Here is a 23990-nt window from a genome sequence, read left to right as displayed (position 1 = left end):
TAATCCTGAAAAAACAGCTTCAGCAGGATCATCATGGGGAAGGGGCAAATATCCCACCACCAAGGCCAAGGTCTCCACAGCCACATGCAGATGAGTCAGAGGGGGATCCCCCAGCCGCTGTGGGTGTAGGCAGATGTAGGCATGCTCACTATGCCCTTGCATTGGCTAAGAGACATTGTATAGCACACTCACTCACTAATCTTCCTCCTACTCACATGCATATAGTAACATTGATGCCAGGAAACTCACACAATCCTTACCTCCCCATAAATTGGTTGTATACTGCTAGCATCAGACACAATTAGTCCTAAACAAAAACTGTGGCAACTGCTGCATTTACAAGGTAAGTCCTGAACCTGGAGTGTATTGTTTAATAATTTGAATGTGTGGAATATTCTTGTGTTTCATTAGTTGGTACAGTAAGCAAGTAAAAGGTGGGATATTTGTACAGAAAGTACCTTAACATGTGACATCAGTCTATTACTAAGTTGTAGGCCTCAGGCATCAAAGAGGCACATAATCATACCTCTCAAAAGTACTGATAATCACTGCATGCCCTCGTTTAGTACCGTATGTTTATACTGGAAAATCATTTGAGATAGAAATTAGAAAGTAATGATACACATTCCTTTTTCTGACTTAACAGCCCTCACAAGATCATTCACTATAATGTTGGGAAATGTTGATGCTATCAGCTATCTAACTTTCCAAGGCCAATATATGTCAAAGGTTCAATTAATAGTTTAACACCAGCAATCCAGGTATACTAAGCACTAAGTTAGCTATGCACCCTGAGCATCAGACACAAAGCTTATGTATCCCTGAATCCAAAAGATAGAAACAGGGATATGACACAGTTATCATCACTTGCACAGGAAGTTGTGGGGGGGGTAGGAAGCCTAGGCTGACACAAAAGGTCAGTGAGTGCGTGTGTGTGTGTGTGTGTGTGTGTGTGTGTGTGTGTGTGTGTGTGTGTGTGTGTGTGTGTGTGTGTGTGTGTGTTCATAGGTTCATATGTTCATAAGTTGGTACTAGGATATCTGCCCAAAGGCATTTATAAGCCTAGCCAGAATGTGTTGGCGTTCGCCGCCCCCTTAGATTAGTTCCCTGTGCCTCTGTCCAGCAGAGCCAATGAAGTGATCCCTGAGGTAAACTTTCTGTTTCCCATCCACTTGTCAAGGTTTCTTTTGAAGAGTGTTAGCGAGGAGCTCTGCCTAATGTAGATTGGGTTCTTGTTGCAAAGTATGGGAAGTCTCTGGGACAGGAATCTATCCCTCCAGCACGTCGTATTTATTGTTGTGGTGAAGTTTAGATCCCTAGAGCATATGGCTCGAGGGGATAAGGTTCTCTTTAGGTGGAGCATGTCCATCAGTTCTGGGTTGGACATGGCCTTGTATGTCAGGCAGAGATCACCTCTGAGTAGGCAGTATGCAACCAAGTACAACTGGAGTTTCTTCGGTCGAGCTGCATAGGGCATCTGTTTGAGGCCAGTGATCCTCTTGGTGAGGTACTTCTGTGGTCTTCCCAGCTGTTGCAGGTGTCTTGTAAGATACATCCCAAATGGGGCGTTGTACTCTATGATGGGTCTGATGAGTGATGAGTAGAGGGGTACAATGACCTCTTTTGATCTGAATGTGAACCCTTTTATGATTAGGTGGGCCATGTATAAGGATTTTCTAACCACTTTGGCAATGTGATTATCAAAGGTGAGATTACTATCTGCTTGGGTCCCCAGATCCCTTATTATGTCTTCCATATTTAGGGGACTACCACCTATGTTTGTGGGTACTTTGTTTTTTTCCAAAGGGGATGACTATGCACTTTTTGGCATTTAGCTTGAGGCCATGATTTTGACACCAGGTACCCATCTCAGTGAGACCCTGTTGGAGGATGTCTGTGTCAGCCGGAGAGTCAATTATACCCCATAGTTTGCAGTTGTCTGCGAACTTAGTCAGCCATAATCTTCCTGTACTATGCCGAACAGGAGGGGTCCTAGGACTGAGCCCTGGGGAATGCCACTTGTAACCAGTTTAGAGTCGGACCTAGCTCTCGCAACTCTCACCATGTGGGTTCTGTCCATGAGCCAGTTGGCAACCCATCTTGTGATGTAGGAGTTTAAGTTCAGGCTGGTGAGCTTGTCTATAATACCAGAATGGGGAATGGTGTTGAAGGACTTATCGAGGACTAGGTAGGCTTTGTGTATCACCTTTCCCTCGTCTATAGCCTTGGTAACTGTCTCAAAGAAGTCCACCAGGTTTAGGAGGCATGATATGCCCTTAACAAAGCCAAACTGGGTAGGGTCCAGTGTTTGGAGGTTCCCAATGTCTCTGTTAATGAGTTCCTTGATGATGCTCTTCATAGCCTTGCAGACCAAGCTAGTCAGGCTTATAGGGCGATAGTTACCGAGGTCTGTTGTGGCTCCACCTTTGTGGAGCAGAATAACCATTGCTGTATGTCACTCTATGGGTATGTAGCATGTAGAAAGGCTGAGTTTGAACAGTGTGTTTAGGCGAGGGGTTAGTTCATCTTTGAGCTCATGTAGGATGCAGCCTGGTACACCATCTGGTCCCATTGATGATGTGTTTCTGGCTTTGGAGAGGGCTGTTTTAACCTGAGTGTCTGTGATTTCAGGGACTCTACATTCTTCTGGTATGGTTATGGGCCCTTTTGGGGGTGAGAGGGGGGTGAAGTTTGTGCTGAACCTGTCTGCCAGGATGTTGGTGATATCGGTCGGTTCAGTGTATTTTGTACCATTCTACACTATCTCCAAGCAGATCTGAGCATTGCCACTTAGATTCTTGACATGGCTAAAGAATGCCTTGTGGTTATCTTTGGAGTCCTTGGCAATTTTTCTTTCAAAGCTCACCTTGGATGATTTTATGAGGGATCATAGTTTTTTGCTGATACTGATCAGGGATGTCTTCCCTTCTTGGGATTTTACTCTTTTCTGTACTAGTTTCCTCCTTCTGTTGTATAGCTTGTTTATGGCAGGAGTCCACCAGACTGGTTTCCTTTTCTTGGAGAAGTGATTCTTGGTTTTGCTTGGGATGGCACGATCCAGGCATTCTTGTAGCTGCCCATAGAATGCATTAGTAAAGGATTTTGCAGCTTGGACAGTGTTATCCTTCAGCACTGGGGCTTTGAAACTTTCCACCTCGGTCTTAAGTAGCGTGAAGTTTGCTTTTGAAAAGTTTTTCACGGTGGTTTTCCTGTCCGGGGGTGGGGGCGGAATATGGATATCCAAAGTGATTTGTTTATGGTCAGATATAACCAGCAAGGGGTTCTGTGAGTAAGAAAGAGAATCAGCCAGACAGTTGTATACACCAAGAAATGGTCAGTGAGACAAAATGAATAACTGTTGTGTGTGTGTGTGTGTGTGTGTGTGTGTGTGTGTGTGTGTGTGTGTGTGTGTGTGTGTGTGTCTGTAGGGGTCCTCCAGGTGAAATTGGTGTGGGAGTGTCTGCATGAACACAGCCAAACTCTCTGCTGGTTCTATGTCTTGGTATACCAGACAGGTGTGAGACATGCATGGTAGAGGTGGCGGTTCATCATTGTCACCCCCTGACCATGAGAACTGGCTCTGCCAGGAGATGCATTAGCACATCCACACACACAGTCAGATGCAGTGCTGCTACCTGAATCTGACTGATGTGTGCTGGATGAATTTCCTTCACGGGGACACCCAGAACCATGTCCTGCCATGTCTAGATGTGGACAGCACACTCACTGATAGAGCAGTGGAAGTACTGCCGCTATGGAATTGTGATTGGGCACGGCCACATTGGCTAAAAGCAGATGATGTAGCTGACCTATGCACATGTGGATGCTGTTCCCCTCCCAGCAGACATTCCATCACAGACATCACTCATTCCAATGTGTCATTTATCCTATCCAACACAGTGGAGGCAGTTATGCATGTCAGACTGTGCACACCTACATCCTTGAACATTTGTCTGGAGCACCTACAAGAACATGCCCATGCCTAAATGATGGCCCTAAACATATGTTGAGTAGCATGGAAAGAGATGCCTGCACCAGGTGGAGGAGAGATAGCACCCCTGTCAACCCTCCTGTGCTCCTGTGTGGAACCTTGCCCACACTTTGGCTATAGCCAGACTCAACAGGCACTGAAGCAAAGAACTGAACTCAGTCTGCACACAACCAACTGTAATAGCATCTATGGTGATATCAAACCATACAGGTGTTATTTGTACATTTATTAGTTTTGGATGTAGTGCACCTAGTGATTACACAACCTATCATGATTATTGCTTGCAAATATACAGCTCTGTCTTACATTTCTGTATTTGTTGGCCATTCTTCATTTATCTGAGCAGTAATCTGAGACACGCAGTTTGTAAGTCATTCTATATCATTGACCTTAAAATGTGTGAAAATATTAAGTGGAAATACTATCATATACAGTTGCCAAAAATGAAGGCAGGTTGGATGTTAAGTAACACATGTGACTTGTGTGCTGCTTACTTACATTTCCAACCTTACATGTAACACTTTGTAAATCTAACCTGACATATCCAGTAGAAGTAAGGCAGCCTGCAGTGCTGTTGTGTTTTGCTTCTCCCAACCACTATTCATTCACAGTTGCAATCCATTAAATACAAACACTGAGGAAGTGCTTGCACTATGTTTACATCTCCTACACAGACCCATTTTTGGGGATTCAGCAATTCTAATGAGTTCATACCTCATTTGCATATTCACTATGCTAACAGCCCTGAATGTACACCATATAAAAAGGCAACCATATACCTAGGGAAACTGATGGTAGGAGATTTGTTTATCTTTGGAAAATTGCACATGCACTATTTCTTCAGGATTTGCCTGTACAGAAAAGTACTGAACTTCAGAAGGTATGGTTCCAGTAATGGCGGCCCTCAACATTTTGCGTCCATCACTATCCGTGTCTCTTATCTTATTTGTCTTGCCTGTCTGCAGTTGACTCCTCACCTACTCAACTCACCTCACCCAGACATTCCTACATCCCCTCCTCTCTACAAAAAAAAATCATCCCATACATATGTCTCTATTTCGTACACATGTCTTCATGAGACACTTGATTTGGTCCAATTGGCTATACAACATGAATGTGTTGTGGTCACCCCTCTTTCTGGAGGTGACAGTCCAAATTCAGTTGATACTTTGCACATATGATAATGAAATGTATAGCCATGGTTCTGTCTTATCTCCCTCTTGCACATTCCTGCCCTGCTTTCCCTTTGTTCTTCCTCCCTGCTTGCTCCCATCTCACCACTGTTCCTATCTACCATTTCAACTCTTTAAGGCACTTTTGCAAGAAGGTGCGTATCATGCACCAGTGCTCAGCAACACAGAATGATGGCAATGTATTTAGATGTATTAAAAGTAATAGATATGGGGGCAATTTTTTTAAATGTATTTAAAAGTATTAGATGCACTTAAATGTGAAGCCAGTACCATCTGGCCCCAACAAGGAAGGTATCAATGCATTAACATGTGCTGACACAGTGTCAGTTAAGAAGTAAATGTATTGCATAGACTCAATACTAACTGTCAGACTTTTGCAATGTGACTCACGTTTGCACACTGCTTACTTATGTGCATACACTTTGCTAACTGTTGCACAAATCCGCTGCTCACCATGCTATGGAAATGTACATATTATGCTGTATCACTGCAGTTTACTGTCCATTTTCTATGTATGACATAAAATTACATGTGTAAACATTACAAACTGAGGGCCCTATCTAACAATATGTTACATATTTACAGTATATCCATCTGTTTCCACCCCCCATGCACTGCAACCCTGGTGTCTCAGTACTGTTTCCACACATATATCAACCATCATACAAAATGTAATAGCAAATGTTGTGGGCTATGCAATGCACATCAGTCTGGTAACAGAACATGCAAAACTACAGGTTTTGACCCATATGCCTAAAAATACTTATGTGCAAGGCTAGGGAAGGAATCAGGATGGACCATATCCACAAGGATGTAGGTGACCTTCTGCACACTTGATCCTGTTGTTTTGTCAAGGATAGATCTTGCACATTGAAACTTGTGGACTTTTTGGATACTGACCCCCCACAGACCTGGATGAGGGATAACAGGACATACCACCTATGTTGACTTATCCATGGTCTTTGACACTATCCTCATTCATGTGTCATAGTGAATATCTGCCATGTGGGAATTAAGCCACACAGTAGTACAGGGATAGGCAAGTGGCTCACTGACAAAACATACACTCTCAAAGTTTGGACTACACCTCCACCAGTATCCAGTTACTATTAGAACACCACAAAGATCATTGCTGCCTCCTCAACTGTTTGCAAACTACTTCCCTGAAACATAGACAGTGGTAAATGGTGTATCGTTTACCAAGTTTGCAGATGACTGGTAACTAGACACACTAACAGAGTCCCCCAATGATGGTAACATATTATGGAAGGGGCTGCCATGCACAATTGATTGGTGCCAAACTCACAGACTAAATCTTAAAGCATACAGTGGCTCATTATCCCTTTTGGCAATGAAGTACCTTTGCTAATTATGACATACATAGCACCCCTCTAAGCTTGAACACAGTGTTGTGAGACTTGAGAACACATGTTGATAGCAATCTACACTTTCATCACTGTGTGTCCATAGTGGTGACACACATTCTGCATTGTGCACATCACACATATGACATCACATCCAAGACCAGGGTGGTCATACCTCTGCTGTACTCTACTCTTATCAGACCACTAATTGAGTACAATGTTCCCTTCTGTCTGTACCTCACAAGATACCTGCAGCAACTGAGGAAAACACAGGGCTGTGCCTGGGAGCCTCCAGAGCCTCCAAACATAACATACATGGAAAGACTGAAAGAAGTGTCAGTGTACTCAGTATCATGCAGGCTGTTGAGATGTGACCTATACCTGCCCTACAGAGCAGTTTCAGACCTTGTTCTACTGGAAATCTGTAAATCAAATGGGAAAAGACTAATTTGGCACAGAGTTCTCAACTTAGCCTGTGACATAAACAGAACATCCTGTAGAGACAAATACATCCCCCAAGAACTCACACTCCTCTGTAATAAGATCCTACTGAGACTGAGTGTGAATCAGTTTTCCTCAATAACCCTGTTCAAGCGCAACCTTGCCTACTGTTAGGGTGATTGTAAAGTCACCTCTGGGGTGGCAATTATGTCCCTCATGGACAGGGCCAGTTGGTGCTACTCACAAAATTGCTCTGCTAACAATGACCATACAAATATGCTCAGTAAAGGTGTTTTTACACAGCTAGGCTTTTAAACATTGTAGGGCCATTAGGCTATTAACCTCCTATGAACATATGAAGCTATGAGCCTATGCATGTCTTCCATCATTTTGTTTCTCACATGTCCTGCTAATGTCATCTGCTATAAGTTCACCTGCAGTCTTGTAAAAGTCAGACTTGTGCTGTAGTGGTTGCATAACACACTGTGTTTTGTAGTCTTTGTACTTAGATAGGTAGGTAGGTGTTCTTTTCTCACTGCAGTCAGCTGGGCCTGGTTTTGTGTGAGTGTGTGTGTGTGTGTGTGTGTGTGTGTGTGTGTGTGTGTGTGTGTGTGTGTGTGTGTGTCACAGTGTCTAGCCAGAAGAGCAGAAGTATGCATCCTATAGTTACCACTCCAATCCCATGGATTGACAGTATTTTCATGCTTGCACATGCCTACACATCAATTTCTTGCAGGCCTCCCAACTTCTCTCCAACAAGCACTGCTGTCATCCATTATAAGTTGGCCTGCAGCCTTGTAAAAATCAGTTTTGTGATGTGGTGCTTGTGTAAAGTACTGTGTTCTTTAGTCTGTGTACTTAGGTAGGGGTTATATTCTTACTGCAATCAAGTGTGTGTGTGTGTGTGTGTGTGTGTGTGTGTGTGTGTGTGTGTGTGTGTGTGTGTGTGTGTGTGTGTGTGTGTGTGTGTGTGTGTGTGTGTGTGTGTGTGTATGTGTGTGAACTATTGCTTGACATTACACAGAACAGTTTACTCCAGTATGTAGGACACTGTTAAATTCTCCTCAATAGACACTGCTGATGTCATCAGCTATAAAGTGTTGTCTGACACACACCAAGTCAGACTTGAGCTGTGGTGCATGCATAATATATTATGTTCTGTAGTCTGTGTACTTAGATAGGTAGGGATTCTGTTCTCACTGCAGCAAACTGTGTGTGTGAACTGTTGCTTGACATTATGGGGAGAATTTTACACCAGCATGTGTTACAATGTTATATTCTCCTCAACAGGCACTGCTGATGTCATCAGCTATATCAAATTTTTGGATATGCAGTACTCCCACCTGGGCAGGGTCAGAGACTGGTCTGGAGGCCAGGCAGAAATCACCTCATCCTATACAATAAGGATTACAGTGACATGGCTTTTAATCTATCCACATACATCATGATATGGTTTGTAGGCCCTGTGTTATGTTACTGAGAAAGTCCTGTGGTCTCTCTAGCTGCTATATATGTCTGGTGAGTTACATGAAAAAGACAGGATTATACTCTATTAGTGTTGTGATGAGGTTTGACTACAGTGCTGTCATACAATCATAATATCTCAATATGATGGCATGACTTATAATGGGCAAAACAGAGACTTTCAATAGCAGTGTGGACACTTGGTGGTCAAAGCTCAGATTGTTATCTACATGCATTCCCAATGCTTACATCACTGGGTTTCTGCATAGCAGGACTGTTTTCAGTGCCGTGATTAACATGGAATTCCACTTTGCAGATGGACAACATTACAAACACACATTTCTGCATTTATTTGTACATTGTGTGCCTTTGTTAGCATTCAGCCACCATTGTTGGACTTAATGATTACACACAACATGCAAGAATCAGCAAACTTGCTATGCCAATGGCCATTTACTTTAGCCTGAACTGTTGAGAAATAGAGTTCAAACAGTGAAGGGCCAAGCACAGATCCTTGGGGTTTGCCAGTGGTGACAGCTCTACTGGTACAGGTTGATTCTCTAACTTTCACATGATGTGTTCTGTCACTGAGCCAGTTGGTTACCTTACCCATCAACTGACATAAGGGTTAATCCCCAACTTGGAGGTTTTCTCAATGATACCTGCATGGGGAATTGTGTCAAAACCATAGGCCAGATCACAATTGGCAGTATGCACTGTCTTACCTTCACCCAAGCCTATCACACAGAATCAGTAGGCTGTGACATCACAGATCAGTTATGGCATGATTCACCACATACACCTTCCCAATACAGTTGAATACACAGTTCAACACACCCTCCACATAGCCTGTGTTCCCATATAAGGGTGTACATCAACATGCATCCACCTGGGTTGGGAGGTGAGCACCTGACATGCATGTATAGAGACACCATGACTCTCCTTGACCAACATATCATCATGAACCTCTCCTACATATACACTAGTAATACACCAGGTGTGTGCAACAGACCTATGTGAGTTGTTCATGCTACATCAAGTCCATTAAATGTGATAGATGTTGTCAAAGAGGTCATAGAGGGCATGCATGATGACAACAGTATCATTTTGTAGAATGTGACCAGATCAAGACATTTGACACAAATCCACACTGAGGTATTCAATCAACACTGTCATATTTGGCCATAAATAGCTATATCACCAAATGGGTAGACCAATGGGTGACATATGTGACATCTCACTATGTTGAAATGTGTGACATGACATATATCTCAGGTCCAGTGATCAGGTTGGTACATCAGGGGTGTTTGCTATGCCCTTTCCTGCCCATTAGTTAAGTGATGGGCATCACAGACGACATACACTTGCTGAGTCCAAACAGCTGCCTGAAGGACTACAGATTGTGGGCAATCATTGACTGCAACTGTGATATTAGTCTAATACAGAAAGTATGAACATGTACCAGAAACTGCTGCCACAGACATGACAACACTAGCATTGACAAGAAACATGGAGGGATTTGTTGAATCAGGAAACAAACACACCACCCAAGTATAATGTGGACATCACTCCATATGATCAAACCAATAGATATGTGACCCATGTCTTGGGGTAGATTGTAAGTGGTACATCCACTAGCATGTGGTCACAGTGGTGACTACTGTCTTGAATGTAACACAAGTACTATGTATGTGAAGGACATGTACATCAGAGGCCATAATACTTTCATGGTTACCAGCCTTCATCACATCAATAACTGAGTACAATGTACCCTGTTTCTTGTACTTCCCTACACATCTTCTAATGATGTGTAACTGACGTGAACCACCTTTGTCACAGTGCACTGCCGCACAGCTTAGTGGCTATACCTAGGTATTCCTTCTGTGGAATATAAATGACCATCTGATGGTGTAAAACACCAATCAAGTTGTTACACCAGATGCATGTATGTTCTGCTTGTGCACACACTACATATATAGGTGTTTGACAACATTAGTGGCATGTATATATTTCGTGACAGTGTGGATTATGCTATATATATATATATATATATATATATATATATGCCATGCACACAAGGCTCCTAGCCTGTATTACCCATACTGTCACATACAGGTATAGCAGCATCCCTCCTAACACCTCCTGCAGATATTACAGTGCCAAGACAGTGTGTGTGGTTACCCTCATAGACTGTGGATGTATCATAGGGGTTGTTCATGTGTGTGTGTGTGTGTGTGTGTGTGTGTGTGTGCGTGTGCGTGCAGGCTTATCTCATATCATATGTTATGTCAGAGGCATAGGATTAGTGGTGGTATTATTCTGATATTGTTCATTAATATGGTTGGTTCTTGTGAAGTTTTCCATGATCCTTTACCTATGGCCACCTTGCTGGACACCTTTCATGAGAGTACACTTACGTTCAGACATATCAGTTTGCACAGCTTCACAATATGCACCCTACCACAGTTGTATGTCAGATCCCTGATAGATGTCTTCGGCATTCTTCATGTAAGGATGCTTATCTTGCACAGATATCCTCCATTGTTATGTCACCTTGTGTGACAGTCACAGACAACACATTTTTACTGTATACTCTGTACTGTACCATGTAGATATGTGCTTGGTGATGCTGCTACAACCATCTTCCATTGACATGCCCTCCTCTGCTGTATGTGAGGGAGTTTCACCTGTCCTCTTTCCCTGTGTTCATTCCTACAATTCATCTGTGTGCTCCTATTCAATACAAACACTTCCCCTGAGTGATCATTTTAGATGGAAGTCCATATCCTGTTACAGATCATTAACACATCTTCAGTACAGAATGCCTGGAATGGGATATCACAATAATCTGCACTGTAGGTACACTGTCCTGTACTGTGTTTGGACCATATACATTCCATTCATACCTCTCAACTTTACAGATATTCCCAGGATGTCCAGATGTTTTCCTTATCAAATTTGTGGCTTTCTGCCATATCACTGTGATGATCTCTGACTGATGTCACTCAATATTACATACATTTGAGTGTATACCTCTCAACTGTCCTGATTTGTGCTGAATGTCCAATTTTTGTCTAATTTTTATGATCTTTTCCTCATAACATTTTTGTTTTCTGTTAAATCATTGGCATGTCATTGTGGAGTGAATTCAGAAACTGATTTCTGACATTTGAGTTTCAAACGTTATGCTCTTCAGAAAGTTCATGCTAATATACAACCTATTATTCTATCAGCTTTCTAAGTTTGGAAGTGCAGTATTAAAAGTCTGTCCCTATTTTTGGAATTTTGTCACCCCATTATGTATGCCTTTGTCCACATATCTTACTCAAAGAGGATGGCAGGTATGTCTGAGTTTCATTCTACCACATTTCTGTGCTACATCTATAGCAAATATGTCCCTATTACTGGTTAAATGTCCCCACATTATGCTGACCTTTGTGGAAATATGTTTAACTAACAGATGCACAGCTATCTGTGAAGCCCTGGTGGTCATTGTGTCATTCCGTGCAAATGCGCAGAATGTAGGTGCTCTGACTTATGCAGAATTGTATCCATGTTCACTTACATGGTTCCCTGGCTGGCAATAGTGTTGCCAGCCACAAAAACCTAACTTAGTTGCGCCATGTGGCATTAATATGCATTGAGTGCTGCCGCTCGCTGTGCACCATTCCGCAAACACATAAACTCCGTGTAAGCTTCACGCAGAGCCTCTACAGAGTTTATTGAATCCTGGGGAGTGTTATACTTCAGTGTGGAACTAAGATGTCATGTTGAATATAATGATGACATGAAGTATTTGAGCAGTTTTGGAAGGCTGTTCCTTCTAGTGATGTGCATTGACCTGTTTTCATCTTGTATGGCACCAACTGATGAGGTAAATGCAGAACAAACTACTTATGTTGGATAATTTTGAACATTGTTTGAGCATAGAGTTTTCACTTTCACTGTATTGACAAACTTCAGTAAGAGTGAAACATGGCTTTGGTTAAAAAACTCTTGTTTGCTACCCTGAGTGAATTATTAAAAAACTGTGTCTTATTTTGCATTCATAAACCAGATGCTCAAAAACTATTTTTTTTAGAGAAATGTGCATATTATTCCACGATTTATTGATAAGGTGAGGTTTGCAGATATCTTTGTGTGTGTCTCTCTGTTTTTCCAAGTTCCTACATTCATTTGCTATTGAACTTTTCCTGTTTAAGAGTAATTTCAGTTGAGGGTGCAAAATGATGTACTAGAAGACATATAAACAAAAAGTAGAAGGGAATAACATGTGTGGTCTTAAAATGAAAGGTCAATGAGGAATGCCTGAAACTTTTAAGCACTTTGGACAAAGCAGTAATGTACAACTGGGAGACATTTTAAATGCAGTGTGCAAAAAAGTGAACACAATTTGATAACTGAAGGTGCAATAATTGTTCAGGACACACAGAAGTATTATTTCAGAAAAATTCTATAGAATGACTAGAACCAGCCTTTATTGACAATACAATCAGAAGATGAAATAAAAAATATGTGGGGCAGACATAAGGCAGTCCTGATAGGATGCAGCTAATATAAGCTATTGGTTAAACGGTATCTATAGCTTGTCCTAAATATAGAAATGTAAGCAGCCTAAGTGGCCTAGCTGTCTTCACCTTTCACAAAAATATATTGAAATCCAAAACAGTCCAACCTGAAGGTTGTCTGAAGGAAGGTAGTCTGCATCTCTTCTATCTCTCTCTCTCTTACTACTACCTACACATTTTTTTTCCGTCACATTCCATACTAGTTAGCTCATGTTACACTCAGTTCTCATAATCCTCTATTTTTTTCTTTAATTTATTTATTAACTTCCAAAGTTCATACGACTTTATCTGTATATTTACTTACTTCATGCCCAGTACCTTGGTTCAGCAATGTATTGACCTTAGTCTTAACATATTTCTGCTTAGTTTCTTGCCATACTATGTGAAAATTTCCATATATGTATTGTATTGTATTTCTATCCATTCTATATAGTCCTTTATTGCATGTTATGTAATTCCTTCAGAAGTATGTATACTTAAAATGTGATCTGTGTTTATCTTTGTTCTTACTATTTGTTTACTTAAACTTTTTTTGGGGGAGCTTTTCTCCTCGGGTCTCTGCTGAAAAAGGGCTTCTAAGAACCCAGACAGACTAACCTAGTTAACAAATGTAAAAATAAAATAAACAAATAAATAAACACAAAGTATAAACAATTCCTGATTGTAGCATGTCCAATCTTTTGGCTAATTGTGTTGAATGTTCAAATTTGTATGTAGGCAGAACAACTGGGACACGTACAGAATGTACGTTAGAAAATATAGGAGACATTAGGAATGTGAAATTGACTAATGCTCTTGCAGAACATGTCAGTATGAGTTATACAGCATAAGTTTCAATTTTTAGTAATAAAGGTCGTATATCCTAATGTCAAGGGTGGTGATATGGTAAATGCCCAGAGCTCGCTATAAATGGATTGTCAAATTATTTGCTACAACAGGATCTGCTTTTAATGAAGCTGTTTCTTTAAACTCTGTATTGAAGTCACATAGGTTGATGCATTGATCGATTTGAAATGCATATTTTTAACTTGTGTAATTAATATTAATTTTAAGGTCTGATGAAGCACCAGTTTGGTATGAAAGCACTCACCATTTTGATTAAAAGAGTTTTTAAGTCATTGGTCAGCATTTTTTTTTTATTTATACCAAAATATATTCTTCATCAGGAGAAAAATGGACACAAAAAGATACCACTCTGTCACTTTCTTGTTGACTTTTGGAGGGCCCAGTATTGTAATTCTGAGACCTGTACTTGTGAGTCCCAGAACTGCAAAAGTAAAACAGTAAAATTACATGAGAAGGGTGAATGTTGATCTCTGCTGTTATCCTAAAGTGGCAAGACCCCCTACAGCCCCAGAAGTGGGGGGACTTCACCTCTGCTACTTATATACATGTTTACTGTTGCTTTCTTCAAAGACACATTTTGCCAAAGAAGGTGGAAGCGGATGTTTTTATGGTGACATTCAAATTATTGAACATTTACTTGAACAGATGATTGTTTTATTGATATAGGTAAGAGAATGTGTGTTTGTGTGTGTGTGTGTGTGTGTGTGTGTGTGTGTGTGTGTGTGTGTGTGTGTGTGTGTGTGTGTGTGTGTGCGCATGTGTGTTTGTATGTGTGGTTATTCAGGCTAGGATAAGTGTTGGGTAAAGGATAGCTTTCATGTGTGTGTTTGATAAAAGATACCACTCTGTCACTTTCTTGTTGACTTTTGGAGGGCCCAGTATTGTAATTCTGAGACCTGTACTTGTGAGTCCCAGAACTGCAAAAGTAAAACAGTAAAATTACATGAGAAGGGTGAATGTTGATCTCTGCTGTTATCCTAAAGTGGCAAGAGGGACTTCACCTCTGCTACTTATATACATGTTTACTGTTGCTTTCTTCAAAGACACATTTTTCCAAAGAAGGTGGAAGCGGATGTTTTTATGGTGACATTCAAATTATTGAACATTTACTTGAACAGATGATTGTTTTATTGATATAGGTAAGAGAATGTGTGTTTGTGTGTGTGTGTGTGTGTGTGTGTGTGTGTGTGTGTGTGTGTGTGTGTGTGCATGTGTGTATGTATGTGTGGTTATTCAGGCTAGGATAAGTGTTGGGTAAAGGATAGCTTTCATGTGTGTGTTTGTATGTTTTTTACAGTTAAGGTAAAGGGATAGCTTTTGTGTTTGTGTGTGTGTGTGTGTGTGTGTGTGTGTGTGTGTGTGTGTGTGTGTGTGTGTGTGTGCATGTGTGTATGTATGTGTGGTTACTCAGGCTAGGAGAAGGGTTGGGTAAAGGATAGCTTTCATGTGTGTGTTTGTATGTTTTTTAGAGTTAAGGTAAATTTGTGTGTGTGTGTGTGTGTGTGTGTGTGTGTGTGTGTGTGTGTGTGTGTGTGTGTGTGTGTGTCTAGGCTTGCCTTGTGTAATGCTATTGTTATAGAAAGTGATTTTTTTTAAATAAAGTGTAGGGCTAGGGGCAGGGTTAAAGTTAGCATAGAGTATTAAGGTGGAGCAGGGGTAAAAATGTTTACCAAAGTGGAGTTATTATAGAAACTATGGATATGTCAGACTCTGGGCGTGCTTTACATCTGGTTAGAAAATGGGCTAACAGGCTGCGCGTATCCCACTGAATACTCAGTTAGCCAAAGGGATGAATTACTGTACTGGAAACACCCAGAAAATAAACAAGTCTAGCTATTCATGGTGTGAAATCTATGTGCTGTGACTAAAAAACTTATCTGGAGTCACCATGTCTCTTATACATCCTAACCATGGTTTTTAGAAAGCCATAGTTAACGAGAGGGGAAAAAAACAGTACTAATGTAAATGACTGAAGCAGTAGCAACAGTTACAAGGTCCTGTCATTCCCATCCCCCCTCCCTAACTGTGAAAATTAAAATGTGGAGAAAATACAGAACTAAAGTAAATAACTTCAGAGGTAGTATTTACAAGGGTGTGTGTGTGTGTGTGTGTGTGTGTGTGTGTGTGTGTGTGTGTGTGTGTGTGTGTGTGTGTGTGTGTGTGTGTGTGTGTGTCTGTGTGTGCACGTGCGCGCATGCAGACATAAATAAACAAATAAATACCTTATATTTTGCATGTAACATACTGCCCTTTGACCATTACATATCCTTAACCAACTTTGAAATATTGGGCAGAGGAGCTATTTTACATAAAAAATATTAAAAACATACATATATATACTAAAAAAAACACAAATTCAAAACAAGTTAACAGATAGCCCATTTTCTAGACACAATAATGCTATCCAGAGTGAGTGTTACAGGCAAATACTGGACCTTTTAGTGGTGGGAAGGTTCACTGCTTGTAGCAGCCGTTCTTCCAACACCCAAAGGAAGTCCGTTATTTCCCTGTAATGACAACCCTATTGAGCATTGTTGCTTGCTTAACAGACACTTGCGTGCAAACCTGCATAGCCCCAAGGTGGAGTGGGGTTGGATCAGCTGCCATGTATGTACTTTTCCTATAGACTTATATGTCGATTTCTTCTTTTATGACTATGGTAAATTTCATGGCTTACTGTGGACTCCTTTCTCTGGGTGTGGTCTACAATTAGTATGGCTGCTCCTGTTTAGCAACATTTAAGTGAACCTTAAATGTCAGTACAGGTATATAAAGAATTAGCACCTAACATCAGGAAAGTAAATAATGGTTACTGCACATGTAGGTTACACAGGAAGGCAGAAACAACAGTTGTGGTCTGCAGTCAGTACATCAAGTTTAGTCACAGCCTGATAAATTACTGAAATACCCCAAGGAAGTAATGCTATGTCTGTTAGTGAAGTATTGGACTACAGTATCTCTACATATGTACAATGCCTCTATTCTTTTAGTAACAGCTCTGAATTAGGACAGTACTTAAATGCAGGTGTCACACTTTTCATACAAATTGCTGTATGTAAATACAGCCTTATCCCAGCTATTGAAGATTTACTGAACTCACAAAGCCCATTATAATGTCAGGGAAAAAAGCACTTTCTAGTCTGTTTTATTACATTTTAAATAATACTGATATTTAGTGAATATCACTTTTTTACAGTAATTGGCATTCTTGTTTTTATTCCATCCACTTCCCCATCTACATAACTATTTAACATTTGACTATGGCTGAATTTGCTTTGAAAAAAAGACTTACATTGTATACACATTTTGTATTGTTCTCATATCCTCACCTGTTAATCAGCTGATGGTCAGTCTACTACAGAAAGTCACATTCCCAGAAGGTTCACCAAGAGAGACAGTCACAAGATGACAAATATGAGTATTAAGCATGAAACTCAGGTAGCTTTCTTCTAGTAAGGAAAGAGCTTTGAAGTAAAATCAGATAGCAAAGTCATTCCCTATTGAAAATTTTGATATCCAGCATAAATTACTAGTTTACAAACAGCTGCATGCAGTGGTGAGAGAAGGCTCTAAGGTCAACCGAGACTAGGATGAGTATCTGAAAATGAGTGGAGTGAAAGCAAAGAAGTTCAAGGAAATACTCAAGGCCCCAACTCATCAGGAAGAAGAGGAAATAGTTGGAGATAAAGAAGAATGGAAGTGTCTCAAAACAGCATTTGTGAGGACAATAGAAGAGATAAGTGCCCAAACCAGGTATGGAAATAAGGTGCATAAGGACAGCTGGTTGTGGAATGTAGAAGTCCAGAAAGCCATCAAAAGAAAGAAGGAATGCAAGAAAAGGTGGGAAATAAAAAATATGGTCCAGGCTAAGGAGGAAAACTGGCTGACTAACAAAGAAGTTTCAGGGGTAGTCATCATGGCAGAGAATAAGTCGTCAGAGAAACTGTGCCACTTTCTGGAAAGTGACTCAGTATTTAGCACAAAGAATCTATATCAGGTTACAAGGCACAAACAGAAAGATGAAGATAGTCATCACACACCATTCATGGAGGATGCCTTCAAATTACCAGTCCAGAGGAATGACATCAAAGGCAGATGGTGTCATGAAAGGAGATACTGCCAGCATGGCTAGCTGGAATTTTGTAAATAATTATATGTAATTTGTGAATATTGAAATGATTTATATAAGATGCTTGTGTTACAACTGTATTAGAACTGTATGTCATGTGTATATCAAACTGGTTGTATAGACGTGTGTTGGAAAGGTATTTATAAAGTGTTTGTGTTTTAGGAAAATAGCTGAAATTGAATTACTTTATAGGCTATGCAATAAAAGATGGTATCCTTCAGTTTTCAGTGTGGCTAGAGACACAGAGTATGTGCTGAGAAGCTTTCTTTATTGTCTTTGGGGTGAATTAATTACTGGTCTTGAAAGCATGAAGGGATGCAATTGTTTTATGACTTTGAGCATCTGCCAAAGATCCGAGGTCAATGTATTTCCACAGGAAGATGCTAAATACTGCCAGCTTCCAGCATTGGGGGTTTCGCCAGGGAACTAGAGTCAGAAGAAAAGAAGTGAAGTCATTCTGCATGCTATGCCAGCAGTAATACTTGAGATATTAATTTGAGAAGTCCCTTAGTGAGACAGAACATTCTGTATTCTGTCTTGGACATGACAACAACTAGAAGACCCATTCACCACATCTGCCTTGCTCTAATAGTGAATAGTATATTTCTCTTAGATTCAGTCAAGAATATAGTGAAGCTTAGTTTAGATATTTTTTTCTTTATTTGAGACTGTCCTGCAGTGTTGTTTTAAATATTTCCTTTGGTTTTGAACTCTGATGTCACTGTGAATATATATTTAGCATTGTCTTGTTCTTTTATTATATATTATTAAATATATTTAAACCTTTCATTGTGGCTGAGCTGTGTAGAGATATTTAAGTTTTGAGAGTACTTGCATGTTTATTTGGTGACACTATTTGGGCCACTCCTTGTAGCCTTGCTCTTGGTCAAACTACCATTTGTGTAAATATTAATATTACACAGTAAGATTTGACACCCTTTGTTAAGGGCCTTAAAGTAGCTGATAAGGAGTAACTGGTGGAAGTAATAACTATCTTATAGTCTGGGTAGAATGGGGCATAGCTAGCAAACCTGTGGCAGCCTTTCCCAGGTGTGTATGTGTGTGTAAATCAAATCTCAAAGACTGTGTGTATCAGCTACTTGGACAGGGACATGAAGCATTAGTTGGACAGAGAGGGTGCTGGAGGTTTTAGCTTGGTCATTCAGCTGAGATCTCAGCTCTATAGCTGTGCCAGTGGGGAGTCTTACTGGGGATTTGGAGAAAGGTAGAGGAACCACACCGGAGTGACTGTGGTCTCTGTGTGCTCTAAAGGGAAATTGCACTTGATACAGATGCTGTGTGTGTACCTGCTATTCTCCCAGTTTACATCCTACACTGGTGCCAGTGGTGAGGATTGAGGCTCCTTGATTACTGGTTGGCAGTAGTGGGGTGTCACATATTGAAAAAGTACTTCCACCAGCTTCTGCATGAAGAGAACCCCACAGAAGCTCTACTGTCTCACAAACAGCTTATAATGAAAGAGAAAGAAGAAGAACCCAATCTAGCAGAAGTGCAAGGAACACTTAGGAAAGTGAAGTCAGGAGAAAGTAGCAGGTTCACATGGAATCACAGAGGATATAATCAAGATGTTGGGTAAGTTAAGGGAGAAATGGCTCCTGAGGGTACTCTTCTCTCTATAGGAAGAAAGGCATATCCCAGATTTCTGGAGAATAAGCATTCTAGTGCCAGTGTATGAAAAAATGTCAAATGACATCAGAAACACTCAGTCTAGGGATCTAAATCTCTTCTGCAACATCAACAGAATGGTTTGGAGGGACAGGTATATCTGCAGAAGATACTGCTACTGTGGAATAGACTTCACATCCACATAAAATTAAGTTGATCCATGTTCATTTTCAAGCATAACTTAGATCTATGGTTTGGAAGTGGAAATTTTACCCCAAGACTGCCCCCTGTATGACTAATGGACAGAAGCAGCCCCTAAATGCTTTAGCCCATGCATGGCTCCTCTCAAAATATCTAAGGTGTGGTCCAAGTTCTTCTCATTAGGGGCCATATATAATTATCAACCATGGGATAGGTAAGACTGACCTCTGAACAAATGGGATAGGTTATTTTGAACACAAAAAGGGAAAGTGGTTAGGCTTAAAATGGCCTGCAAGGGCAGCTAGCCTGGTACTTACCTATAAACAGTCATGGATGTGGGCTGTACAGATGTATCAAACTTATATCACACTGCATGGAAGTGCTGGAGTGGGGGACTGATAAATGAATGTTCAGAGTATTAGAAAGTAAGATGTTAAGATGAGCAGTTCAGATTCAGATCAGGATCAACACAGCTGACATATTTGCAGTGAGATAGTGGAGAAGAAGCAGGAAATAGAGAAATAATCTATCTGTGCATTCCTGGACTTAATGAAAGAATATGACAAGATTCCAAAAAAATTATTTGAGCAGCTCTGTTACAGCTGAAATTCCCCAAATCACTGGTAGAATTAAGACAGGCTATGCATGATGGCCAAATGACAAACGTAGAAACAGTGGTCAGTCTCACAGGTGGATTCTTAGTGGAAATGGGTGTGCATAACGGTTGAGCTTTGAGCGTACTACTGTTCATACTGATGATAGATTACATCAGCAAACAGAATGGAGGGATGAAGAGGACAGATCAACAAGGATGCTGTATGCAGACAATGTGACATTGCAAACATGCCCTAAACAGAAACTTCAGCAAATGATAGGGTGCTGAAATGCAAAACTGAAGGCACATGGGATGAAAGTGAGTACAGACAAAGCAGTGGTCATTGCAACAAACGGGGGAAATCAGAAGAATGTAAACTTTGAGGTAGAAGAGAAAATAATGGAGCATTTTAACAGCTTCATGTAACTGGGAGGGATGGTTAAGTAGAAGAGAAGTCTGAATGAGAAGGTCAAAGGTAGAATCAGAGGTGCTGAAGCCAATTGCCACAGAGTTTCAGGGGTAATGTGTGACAGAAGAATGTCAAAAAAGCTGAAAAGTAAGGTGTGCAAAACAGTGGTATGATCAGTATTTCTGTATGGCACATAAATGTGTGCAGTGAAGGCAGCACACTGGAAGAAACTTGAAGTTATGAAGCTGTGCCTATGTTGGGTGGTAGGATTCACACTGTGGGGCAGATGAAGAAATGAAGACATCACAGCAGAAAACAAAATTAACTTAGTTGTAGAGAAGTTCAAGGAAAACAGTTTATGGTGGTTCAGCCGCAAGTGCAGGAAAGCAGAAGATAGTTTGGTAAAAAAGATTTGAGCAAGACAGGAAGAAGGCAAGAGGAAATGCGGACATCCATCCAAGAGTCGATGAATTGCATGAGAGAAGTCCTACAGCACTCAGGCATGACTGTGGAAGAAGATAAAAGAGTGTTATTAAAATGAGTGAGGTGGCTACAGATGATACAACTGACTCCATGAAGAGAATGGAAAAAGGAGGCTGATCGTGATGATGACTTTTGTGGAAGGAGTAACTTAAAGCAACAGCTCTACTTGATACATATCTTCTTAAGTTAAACTTGTGCACCGTTTTTTCTCTGACCTTCTTGGTTTTTCAGAGCCATCACAGAGTGGAATGACCAATAAGAAGGCTTGTCTGGAAAATATTCTATTTGTGACTTTCTATCTTTTCTTTATATACATTTTTTATCTGTCTTTTTTTCTATATACTGATTTGAGTATCCAATAGGAATGTTACAAAGACTGGAGTAGCAATGGTAGACAGACTGTTGACAAGAGGGCAGACTTATACTGACTGAAGACAGTCAGATCATCCATTTAGTGTTGTGTATAAAAGCATTTTTTTGGTATCCTAAAATTTCTGCCAGGTTGTCCTGCCATGCTCCCCTCTTTTGCACCACTGACAGAATATAATATTTCATGGTTATAATATATTTTGTCAGAGATTTTTCTATACCATTCTAAGCATACGTAGTCCCATTTATCATGAGGATTCTGTAGGGATCAGTTCTGTCTGCAGTGTTTAGAATTTGTATGCTGCTTTTGTGCAATGACATAAAAAGAAGGCTTTTTTGGCTGATGAGGCTTGTTTTATGAAATTTTTAACAGGACTGCTAACAGGTGACAAAACCTTATCTATGTGAAAACTAAATCCTTTGTTGTGCAGGTCACTGCCAGATAATCTAATATTTCTTATGTCCAGCAAAAAACAAGAGTTTGTTTAAAAGACTTGACCCCACTGTCCATGGTATGATAATGCATGGTAATGTTAAATTATGAGCTTTCGGTAAAGGACCAGATGTTACCTGTTGTTAAATTGTCAGTTTATCACCTCAGAAATATTACCAGAGTTAAACTGATATCTATTAGTTATCCTGTAGATGTAGTCCATGCACTAATCTCTTTGAAACTTGACTACTAATAATAGATTTAGTAGCAAACATAATTTCATCTTGTAGAAAAAACAGCAGCCAGGATGCTAACTAGTACTTCATTTACTAGCTGTGGTACATGTGTCATGAAGTCACTGCACTGGCTGTGGGTTACCTTTTTCGGTTTTCTATAAGGTTACATTCCTTATCTATAATGTCTTAAATAGCCACAGGCCTGATTATTAATAGGATTAATCAGACACTGCTACCTTTGTAGGAAAATCATCCCCTGAAAAAAAGGGCTGCAACCAATTCCAAGGGTGAATTTAACACTGATGTAGGGCTTAGTAAAGCTTCTTTAGTGGCAAATCCTACACTTTGAAATGATCTCTCACAAGTTAAGAATGTCCCAGTTTTATAGTCTTTAAACAGTAGCCAAAGCTTTAATTGACTAAATTAAATCCTTTATATTTTAAGATTTGTTGTGTGTGTGCCATATATGTTAGGTTTATTTATTGTTTTGAGTCTGAAAATTCTCTATAATGTGTATATATATATATATATATATATATATATATATATATAGAGAGAGAGAGAGAGAGAGAGAGAGAGAGAAAGATAGCTAGCTGTTGAATATTGTTTATAAATAGGTGACCTTCAAAACTAATTGGTCCACTTGCTTCTCTCAAACATGACCCATTCATTCCCTGGTGAATGTGAGCACCAGACTCTGTCCTGAGCCAAATGAAAACCCTACAGTCCATTCATCTTTCTCCCTGGGCCAAGCCCAATCAAGCCATTCATTAACCCAGGGCAAAGGTTTGGAGGTAGGGCATGACCCAAAGTGGGAGTCACATGGTACTCCCAGACAGTCCCTGCCTAATCTGAGTGACTGCTTTGCATTGCAGTTTGGAAACCAGCACGAGTCTACATCTAACTCTATATATTGCATGTGGCCACTATGACCTTATGAGTTGTGTCCTACTGCAACATCCTAGCTTGCTGATTGGGGTCAGCAGTGTAATGGGTCTATGCCCTTCCCTCTTCCTAGGATTGATGAGACAACACAGACTGTGAACTCCAATCCTCTCCACCTGGCCTCTCCAGCTGCATCAACTGCTAATTGAACTCAGGTTGTCTGGGACACAGCCAAAGCTTTATATCTCAGCTTCACAGAGCCAGTTGAAATACAATTTTGATTGAATGACCATTTGATATGCCTGTTTTGTATGACTGAGTAAGTGTTCTTTCAGGTTCAACTGAGAAATAGCCACTAAAATGCTGTACAATAGAATTACAAATAATGTAACACAAACCACTACAACAATAATGGATGAAGCACAGAAAGTGTGCATTTTTGCATGCACATAAAGACCATAACAAAATGTGCAAGTCAGAAGCAAAATGAAATAGCAATATTTGTATGCACAAACTGGGAATAAGTGATCAATGTTAAACTTGCATTATGAATTATTTGCATTACCATGTTGGTGTATCAAACGCCTGATTGTTGAATGCACTTATTTGATTTGCAAGCATCAGAACTCTGTTCTAATGAAAGACTCTATTATCAAAGGGCTAAAATGACAGTTCTGCCATAACAGACTGTTGTGTCTATGAATAACTCAGGTCACAGAGTTGCACTTCCCCTGCAGTTGTTTGGCTGTGGAGTTAG

General features: G+C 40.3%; 1 protein-coding gene across 2 annotated transcripts in view; it reads left to right on the top strand.

Moving 5' to 3' along the window:
* Positions 1–23990, top strand: part of YIPF7 (Yip1 domain family member 7) — a 355884-nt gene that overhangs the window by 287659 nt on the left and 44235 nt on the right. The gene's annotated exons all lie outside the window — the stretch shown is intronic.

The sequence above is a fragment of the Protopterus annectens genome, chromosome 2.part0, assembly GCF_019279795.1.
Source record: "Protopterus annectens isolate FY-2018-M chromosome 2.part0, PAN1.0, whole genome shotgun sequence".
In the NCBI taxonomy this organism is placed as follows: Eukaryota; Metazoa; Chordata; order Ceratodontiformes; family Protopteridae; genus Protopterus; species Protopterus annectens.
The sequence above is the reverse complement of the archived record's forward strand: the minus strand, read 5'-3'. Positions and strand labels throughout refer to the sequence as shown.